We start from the raw sequence: 7,918 nt of genomic DNA on the forward strand, positions 1-7,918 counted from the left end.
GTGTGATTGTGTGTGAGAACGTACCTTCGTGTGTGTGTGTGAGAGAGAATGTACCTTCACGTTTGTGTGAGTGGGTGAGTGTGATTGTGTGTGTGAGAATATACCTTCACGTTTGTGTGTGAATGGGTGTGTGATTGTGAGAACGTACCTTCGTGTGAGTGTGAGTGGGTGTGATTATGTGTATGTACTTTCACATTTGTGTGTGAGTGTGAATGGGTGTGTGTGATTGGGTGTAAGAATGTACCTTCATGTTTGTGTGTGCAAGTGGGTATTTGAGCATGATTGTGAGACTTACCTTCACGTTTGTGTGTGAATGTGAGTGGGTATGATTGTGAGTGTGTAAGAACACACCTTTGCGTTTGTGTGTGATTCCGAGTGGGTGTGTGATTGTGAGAACGTACCTTCATGTTTGTGCGTGAGTGGGTATGTGAGTGTGATTGTGAGTGTGTGAGAATGTACCTTCACGTTTGTGTGTATAATTGTGTGTGAGAACGAACCTTCACGTGTATGTGTGAGTGTGCATGCATGTGCCTGGCGGTTGCCTCATCCGTCCTGGTGGGTGCCCACCTCACCTCTTCCTCCCCTCTCCTCGCTCGGTGCCATCTGCACAGGACGTGGGCCCTGCTGGCTGCCCTCGGGTGCTGTTTCTAGGCCCCTGGTGCGAGCAGAGGGAGGCAGGCTGAGGATGCGCAGTGAAGACTCCAGATAGGAGCGTTGCTGGGGCTGGGCGTGGTCTGTGCCCCTCGGCAGGTGTGAGCGTCTCCTCGGGAGCAAGGACCAGGATCTCTGGTTCCTTCTGCCCAGTCGTTGAAACAGAGTGACTATTCCACAATATGTCATGGAAATAATGTCAATGGCACACGAGCCACAGTGCCAGTGACACCCACGGGCCCGATCCCCAGACAGCGGCAGCAGCTCCCCTTCCTGCGCCCTGCCCTCTAGGCACTGCGCGCTGCCTTCTTCCCTTTGGTTTCTCAGGTAGAGACCCCTGGCGTCCCTGTTTTGCGGGTGGGGAAGCGAGAGCGCAGAGACATGAGGTCACTTGCTCCGGCCCCAGCTAGGAAGGGGCGGAGGGAGGCCCAGGCTCTGGCCACCCAGAAGTCTGGCCTTACAAGGAAGGCTCAGGAAGCTTCCTTTGGTTGTCACTGCTTCTCTGTAGCCAAGGGTGCCTCAGGGACTCAGAGCAAATCCTGGAGAGTCACAGCTCCCTGCTGGCAGTTGAAAGAGACTCCAGACACCATTCTGCTCCAGCCCAGGTGGAGACATTGAGGCCCAGAGGGGTTAAATTTGGGGAGAGAAGGACACGTGCCCACGGAGCGTGAAACGGCATGTGAATGCTGAGTAATTCCGAGGCCTCTGCGGGACGTCACGTTTCCAAAAGCGCCCGAGCCCTGCGCCTCTGGGAGGAGGCGCCATAGAAATGTGTGCTAACAAGCCTCCCACGGCCTGCGGGATAGGAGAGAGCAGGAAGCTTTCAGAACAACGAGAGTGACTGGAAAAGGCTCAGGCTGGGAGGAGAGGAAGGGCCCAGCCCCACGGTCTTTCTCATGAGTGGAAAGTCACCAGCACCCAGAAGAGCAACGCTACGACAGCCTGGGGAGCTGGCACAGGTTCTCCGGTCTTAAAGACGCGTGTGATTAGATCCAGCTCACCGGGATATTCCAGGAGAATCTCTCCATCTCGAGGTCCTTCACTTAATCACGTTTGCAAAGTCACTTTTGCCATGTAAGGCATCATAGTCACAGTTTCTGGGGGTTAGGGTGGTGACATTTTGCGTGGACATGATTCTGCCTATCACAGCAGGCTCCTAATGTGATATAGATCCCTGTAGTACCAGTTAGAGGAAGGACTCATCTTAATTCCTCTCATTACAACTTTCTCTAATGTTTCTAACCTCCATGCTGAAATAAACGAGCCTTCGCCATGTTAAATCAGAGGAGAGGAAATCATCTCAAAGATCTGTGAAAGGGTGATTTTTGACAAGAGACCCTATATATTTTTATTTTCTGAGATGAAGTCTCACTCTTGTCACCCAGGCTGGAGTGCAAAGGCAGGATCTCCGCTCAGTGCAAGCTCCATCTCCTGAGTTCAAATGATTCTCCTGCCTCAGCCTCCCGAGTAGCTGGGACTACAGGCATGCGCCATCACACCTGGCTAATTTTTGTATTTTTAGTAGAGATGGGGTTTCATCATGTTGGCCAGGCTGGTCTCAAACTCCTGAACTCAGGTGATCCACCTGCCTCGGCCTCCCAAAATGTTGGGATTACAGGTGTGAGCCACCACGCCCGGCCACCCTAGAAATCTTGTAATGCAAGAGAATGCTGTAGAAAGAACTCCCACCTGTGGTTCCTTGCCACCCTCACCCCTCCCAAGTTACCCTTAGCTGCAACAGGCCAGATCCTTTGTTCCAGGAAGGCTGGTTGGGAACAAGGGGCCACCTGGAGTCAGCAGCTGAATGGATGCCTGAGGTTCATGGATTCTTTCTAAGACTTCCAAATCCCCTTTCTGCTGCCACTGGAATTGTCTCCCAGAAACACAGTTCAGACTGTTTGACTTCCCAATTCTTTAGCATCTAGGCTTTTCCTTTGTTAGGCTCCAGCCTACTTATTCTCTCATATAATCTGTACACCAGTCATATGAGGTAAGTACAATTGCCATATCCATTTTACAGAGGAAAACACTGAGATTAGATTCATAACGTGCCCAAGGTTCCATAACTGGCAAAGGGTACTGCCCATGTTTACACCCACATCTCTGACTCCTGGGCCCAGTGCATAGACACTGGGCCATTGCTAGAGGAATCGGGGGGCTCATGCCTTCTCCTCTGCTTCGATGGGGGCCAACTTACCTGTAGACCAGAAGGGGTGGCCCATGGGAAAGACAAAGCAGGAGGAATTAGCAGTACTGGAGGGGAGGCAGGGCCTTTATCTTGGCCTTGTCTGTTCAAATCCAGAGACATCCTCTCCACCCTGGAAGGCAGGAAAGCAGCCCAGTTAGAGAGGTGGAGCCCTGGACAACAGATCCACAACAGTGCAACACCCAACCCTGGCCCAGCGGAGGCTGCAGCCTGGCCAGGAAGGGCTCAGGTCAGCTTGATTAACATATTGTTGACCCAGCCGGGCGTGGTGGCTCACGCCTGTAATCCCAGCACTTTCGGAGGCCAAGGTGGGCGGATCATGAAGTCAGGAGATCGAGACCATCCTGGCTAACATGGTGAAACCCCGTCTCTACTAAAAATGCAAAAAAAATTAACCAGGCATGGTGGCGGGTGCCTGTAGTCCCAGCTACTTGGGAGGCTGGGGCAGGAGAATGTCGTGAACCCAGGAGGTGGAGCTTGCAGTGAGCCGAGATTGCGCCACTGCACTCCAGCCTGGGTGACAGAGCAAGACTCCGTCTCAAAACAAAAAACAAAAACCAAACAAACAAAAAAACATATTGCTGATCCATTTTCATATCTTAAAATTAGAAACACAAGTACAAGCTCCGGCTATTCTATTTATCAAATCAGAGCAGAGTGAGGCTGACGTTTGTGGAAACTGAGGTTTCTCTGCTCACCTTGGTCATTGAGGGCACCCTCTCCTTGTTCCCCGTCAGTGTCCAGGTCTCCCCAGTTCTTGCCTTCTTCCCTCTCTCCTATCTCAAAACACTGTATCAGGACCAGAGCCTAGAGAGTGCCCCACCTGGAGGTGATAATGATTTGAATGTTAAGGCTGGGTCTTTAATTCTGTGTCTTCATGCTGCTGCTCCGAACCACTTAGGAAGTAGATCCAGAAATCAGGCAGTTGGGGCGCAACAGATCAGTTTCAGATGGATGAAAGTTGAGTTGGAGGCTGGGGCTTAGGTGTGTGGCCGCAGCCTGGGATAATGCTTCACTTTGGACTTGAATTCTTCACCCCATCACAGGCAAGTGGGTTGCCACAGGCCTCCCTGGAGGGGTGGAGCCTGCCTGGGGAATATGGAATGGTAGGAAGGGGCTAGATCACAGAAGGCCTTGAATGCCTAGCTAAAACGTCTAAATTTGGGCTTTGTGTTTTATAGGAGTTGTTGAGGATTCTTTTGAGTAGATGACATGTACTGACCTGCTACATTCTTTCAGAGGATTGATTTGGGATAAAAGATGGTTTGGAAAAGAAAGACTGTCAAGAGAAAATGGGGCCGGGCGCGGCAGCTCACGCCTGTAATCCCAGCACTGTGGGAGGCCGATCCTCCCACCTCAGGCGGGTAGATCACCTGAGATCAGGAGTTTGAGACCAGCCTGGCTAACATGGCGAAATCCCGTCTCTACTCAAAATACAAAAATTAGCGGGTTATGGTGGTGCATGCCTGTAATCCCAGCTACTCGGGAGACTGAGGCAGAAGAATTGCTTGAACCTGGGAGGCGGAGGTTGCAGTGAGCCAAGATCGTGCCACTGCACTCCAGCCTGGGTGACACAGTGAGACTCTGTCTCAATAAAAAAAAAAAAAAAAAAAAAAAGGAGGGCGAAAACCGCTGAGAAGGTGCAAACTAATCACTCCTGAAAGACAGTGGTCTAAATCTAAGTAATGCTCTCTAGTATTCATTCCACAAGGGTCTCAGGCGTCTCATGAAATCTCAGGCTGACTTACACTCACATTAGACACATTCAGGTTTTGGGTTGAGCATATCCATGAGTATTTGCAGATAGTAATTTTTATAACTATTAAATAATTCATGATGACATTGTTTTCCCTCTTGTGTTCTTGAAAAAGATGCTGTTTACTGCACAGGCAGTGGTGAAAATAAATTAGCCACCTGCTTTGCCACCCCTTTTCCAATCTTGCCGTGTCCCATGGGGGATGCCAGGCTCTGCTGGGCACCTTTCTGAAAGTGTTCTTTTCAGTAGAATATGTGCTGAGCTTTTTTGCAAAATCAGGCCTTAAAAAAAAGTTACACTTTTTAATTTTCATTTAAAAAATTTATTTTTCACTCCATTAAAATTCATCTCCATGAAATGGGTTCAGAGTGGTTTTAGCAATTCTGTCTGTCACCCATTCTAAGATACTGCTGGCGCCACGTGCAGCCCCCAACCCCCCCCCCCCCCCCCCGCTGAATGGGAAGCAAGTGGCAGAGCCGAGTGTGCACCTGGAACCCCAGTGTTGAGGTCTCTGGTCAAGGCGGCCCCCACTCTCCTTACATTCGCAACCCCCCACCCCCAGCCCACACTACCTGCCAGTTTTACATCTGTTTGGACAGGAAGCCTTACAACCCTGCTCTGCTATTTTTAGGAAGCCCTCACATTGAGTCAGCCTTTCTGCTGGATTCACGCCCTCTGCTTGATGGTTCTGGGGCTGTCTGCCTTTTCAGCAGGAGCCTGGGGCTCACATCCTCAGACAGTGAGCACAACGCTTCTCTTCTCCCTGCCCATCTCAGCTTTGGTCTGCACCCCCATTTTTATCACCTTCCTAGAACAAGGGCAGGCTTTTAGGGGGTCCATATTTTCTTGTTTCTCTCATTAACAGTCTCCCCACAAGTCATGCACATTAACATGGATAGAGCTGGAGGCCCTTCCTCTTGTTCACAATTGTGCATTAATGTAGCTATAAGTGGGAACCTTTTTTTTTTTTTAAATCAAGTCTACATTCAAACATGCTTTAAAACTAAAAATAACTGCATTTAAATAACTTTAGGCAGAATGATATAAAGGAGGATTTAAATGTTAGCTGTAAATTGATACTCTTCATCATTTCTTATCCCAGAGTATAGCCAAGTGACTGGTATAGAAAAGGTGCTTAATAAATGCTTGATGGAGGAAAGAATAAATGAATAAATTCTGTAATGTTAATAGTTTGGGGATGTATCCCTCTCAAGGGTGAAACTTGTGATTGAACACGCAGAACTTTTCTTTAATAAATTGCAAATGGTAGAGTTTTCAGGCGTCTGTCCAGGTTGCACCAGAAATATTGCAGGCAACTGAAATATTTCTTTGGCTGAGGGGCTCTGGCGCCCCTCAAAGGCCAGGTCTGATTCCCAACAAAGCCAACTCTAGTCATTTTCCTAGGAGATTTTATAAACCAGGGAACTAGTTAAACACATTTCATTGAGAAAGTTACACCAAGATTTGATCAATTCAATTTAAAATGGCTTAACCAGTAAAGAAAATGTATTACCTCTAAAACAAGCAGTCTTTGGATAGGACAGGTCTAAGGTTAGTTATTCTAGTGGCTCAATAATGACTTTAAGGTCTGTGCACTTTCCACTTCTTCCCAGCTACCTCGAGGGTATCAGCTTTGCTATCACAGGCTTACACTCCTCATGGTTGCAAGGTGGCTGCCACAACTGCAGCATCACATGCAGACATGACAGTGTTCAACAGAGGGGGAACAGTTTCTTTCCATGCCTCTCTTTCAGGACTTCAGAATACCTTACCAGAAGCTCCTCAGAAAAATGTCCCATATATATTATATAAAAATAAATAAATATATATATTTTTTTATTTCCCATATATTATATTTTTATATAATATATATGGGATATATATATATATGTTTTTTTTTTTTTGAGACAGGGTCTCATTCTGTCACCCAGGTTGAAGTGCAGTGGCATGATCTTGGCTCACTGCAGCCTCAACCTCCTGGGCTTAGGCGATCCTCCCACCTCAACCACACTTTGTAGCTGGAACTACAGGCATGTGCCACCACACCCTGTTCCCTTATACCTTTTTGGCCAGAGTAGGGTCACATGCCCACTTCCAAACTAACACTGGCAATAGAACTGGTACCACTGTGGACAATTTCAATCATTCGTGGTTTACAATTGAGCCATATAGCAGAGGTAGAGACACCTAAACACGTTAGGACCCTTCCAGCAAGGATAAAGGGAGGGAGAGCTATAGGACGGGCCATCTACAGTGCTGGCTCTGGCACCCCTCAAAGGTCAGGTCTGATTCCCAACAAAGCCAACTCTAGTCATTTTCCTAGGAGATTTTATAAACCAGGGAACTAGCTAAACACATTTCATTGAGAAAGCTACACCAATATTTGATCAGTTAATGAGAAATACATTTAGCTGTTAAGGGTACCCCCACTTTTCTTGCTTCCTTACTCTCAAGGAGACCCCTGTTGTCAACATTTTCAGTTGTATTCTGTGACTTTTTTCATTTGGCTGGGAATGATGTGGTTGAGGAATCTACAATCTATTTCACAGTTCAGCAACAGATGTCATTCATTCATTTATTCATTCATTTATCAAATATTTATTATGCTTTTATTAAGCACTGCAGATACAAATATTTTTAGAAAGTTCAGGTTTTTGTGGAGACCCTGCTCTCCTAAGGAGAAGATCTACTAAATGTGCCTGGGCAGCAGAGAAGACTCCGGAAAACCTTTCAGAAAAGGAGTTGTTGGAGCTCGATGTAAAAGTTAAGAGTTTTCCAGGTGGACAGAGGGGGAGGGAGGGCGTGTTGGGTCGAGGGCAGCATGACAAAGGCCAGGCTGTGTGCCATGGTGTGTTCAGAGAACACCACGCCCAGCGTGCCTAGAGGACGGGAGAGGGTAAAGAGGTGGAAACACAGAGGCGGCAGATGGAAGGAGGTCGGATAGGGATGGACTCTGCAGTCAGGCCCCAGTTTGAATCCAGGTCCCACTTTTACAACAGCTCAATGGTTGCCTTCATGTCCCAGGGCTGCCATAACAAATTACTACAAACTGGGTGGCTTAAAACAAGTTATTCGCTCATGCTTCTGAAGGTCAGAGGTCCAAAATGGGGGTGTGGTGGGTGTTGGCAAGGCTGTTTCCCTCTGAGGGCTCTGAGGACGAATCCAGCCCATGCCTCTCTCCTAGCTGCTGGTGGCTGCTGGCAGCCTCAGGTGCTCCTTTGCTTGGGGCTTTAAAATTCCATGCTCTGCCTCTGGCTTCACTAAGCCTCCCTTTCTCTGTGTGCCCTGCCTTTCGCTCCCCTTCC

The sequence above is a fragment of the Colobus angolensis genome, unplaced genomic scaffold (genome assembly GCF_000951035.1).
Source record: "Colobus angolensis palliatus isolate OR3802 unplaced genomic scaffold, Cang.pa_1.0 Scaffold109, whole genome shotgun sequence".
Taxonomy (NCBI): Eukaryota; Metazoa; Chordata; class Mammalia; order Primates; family Cercopithecidae; genus Colobus; species Colobus angolensis.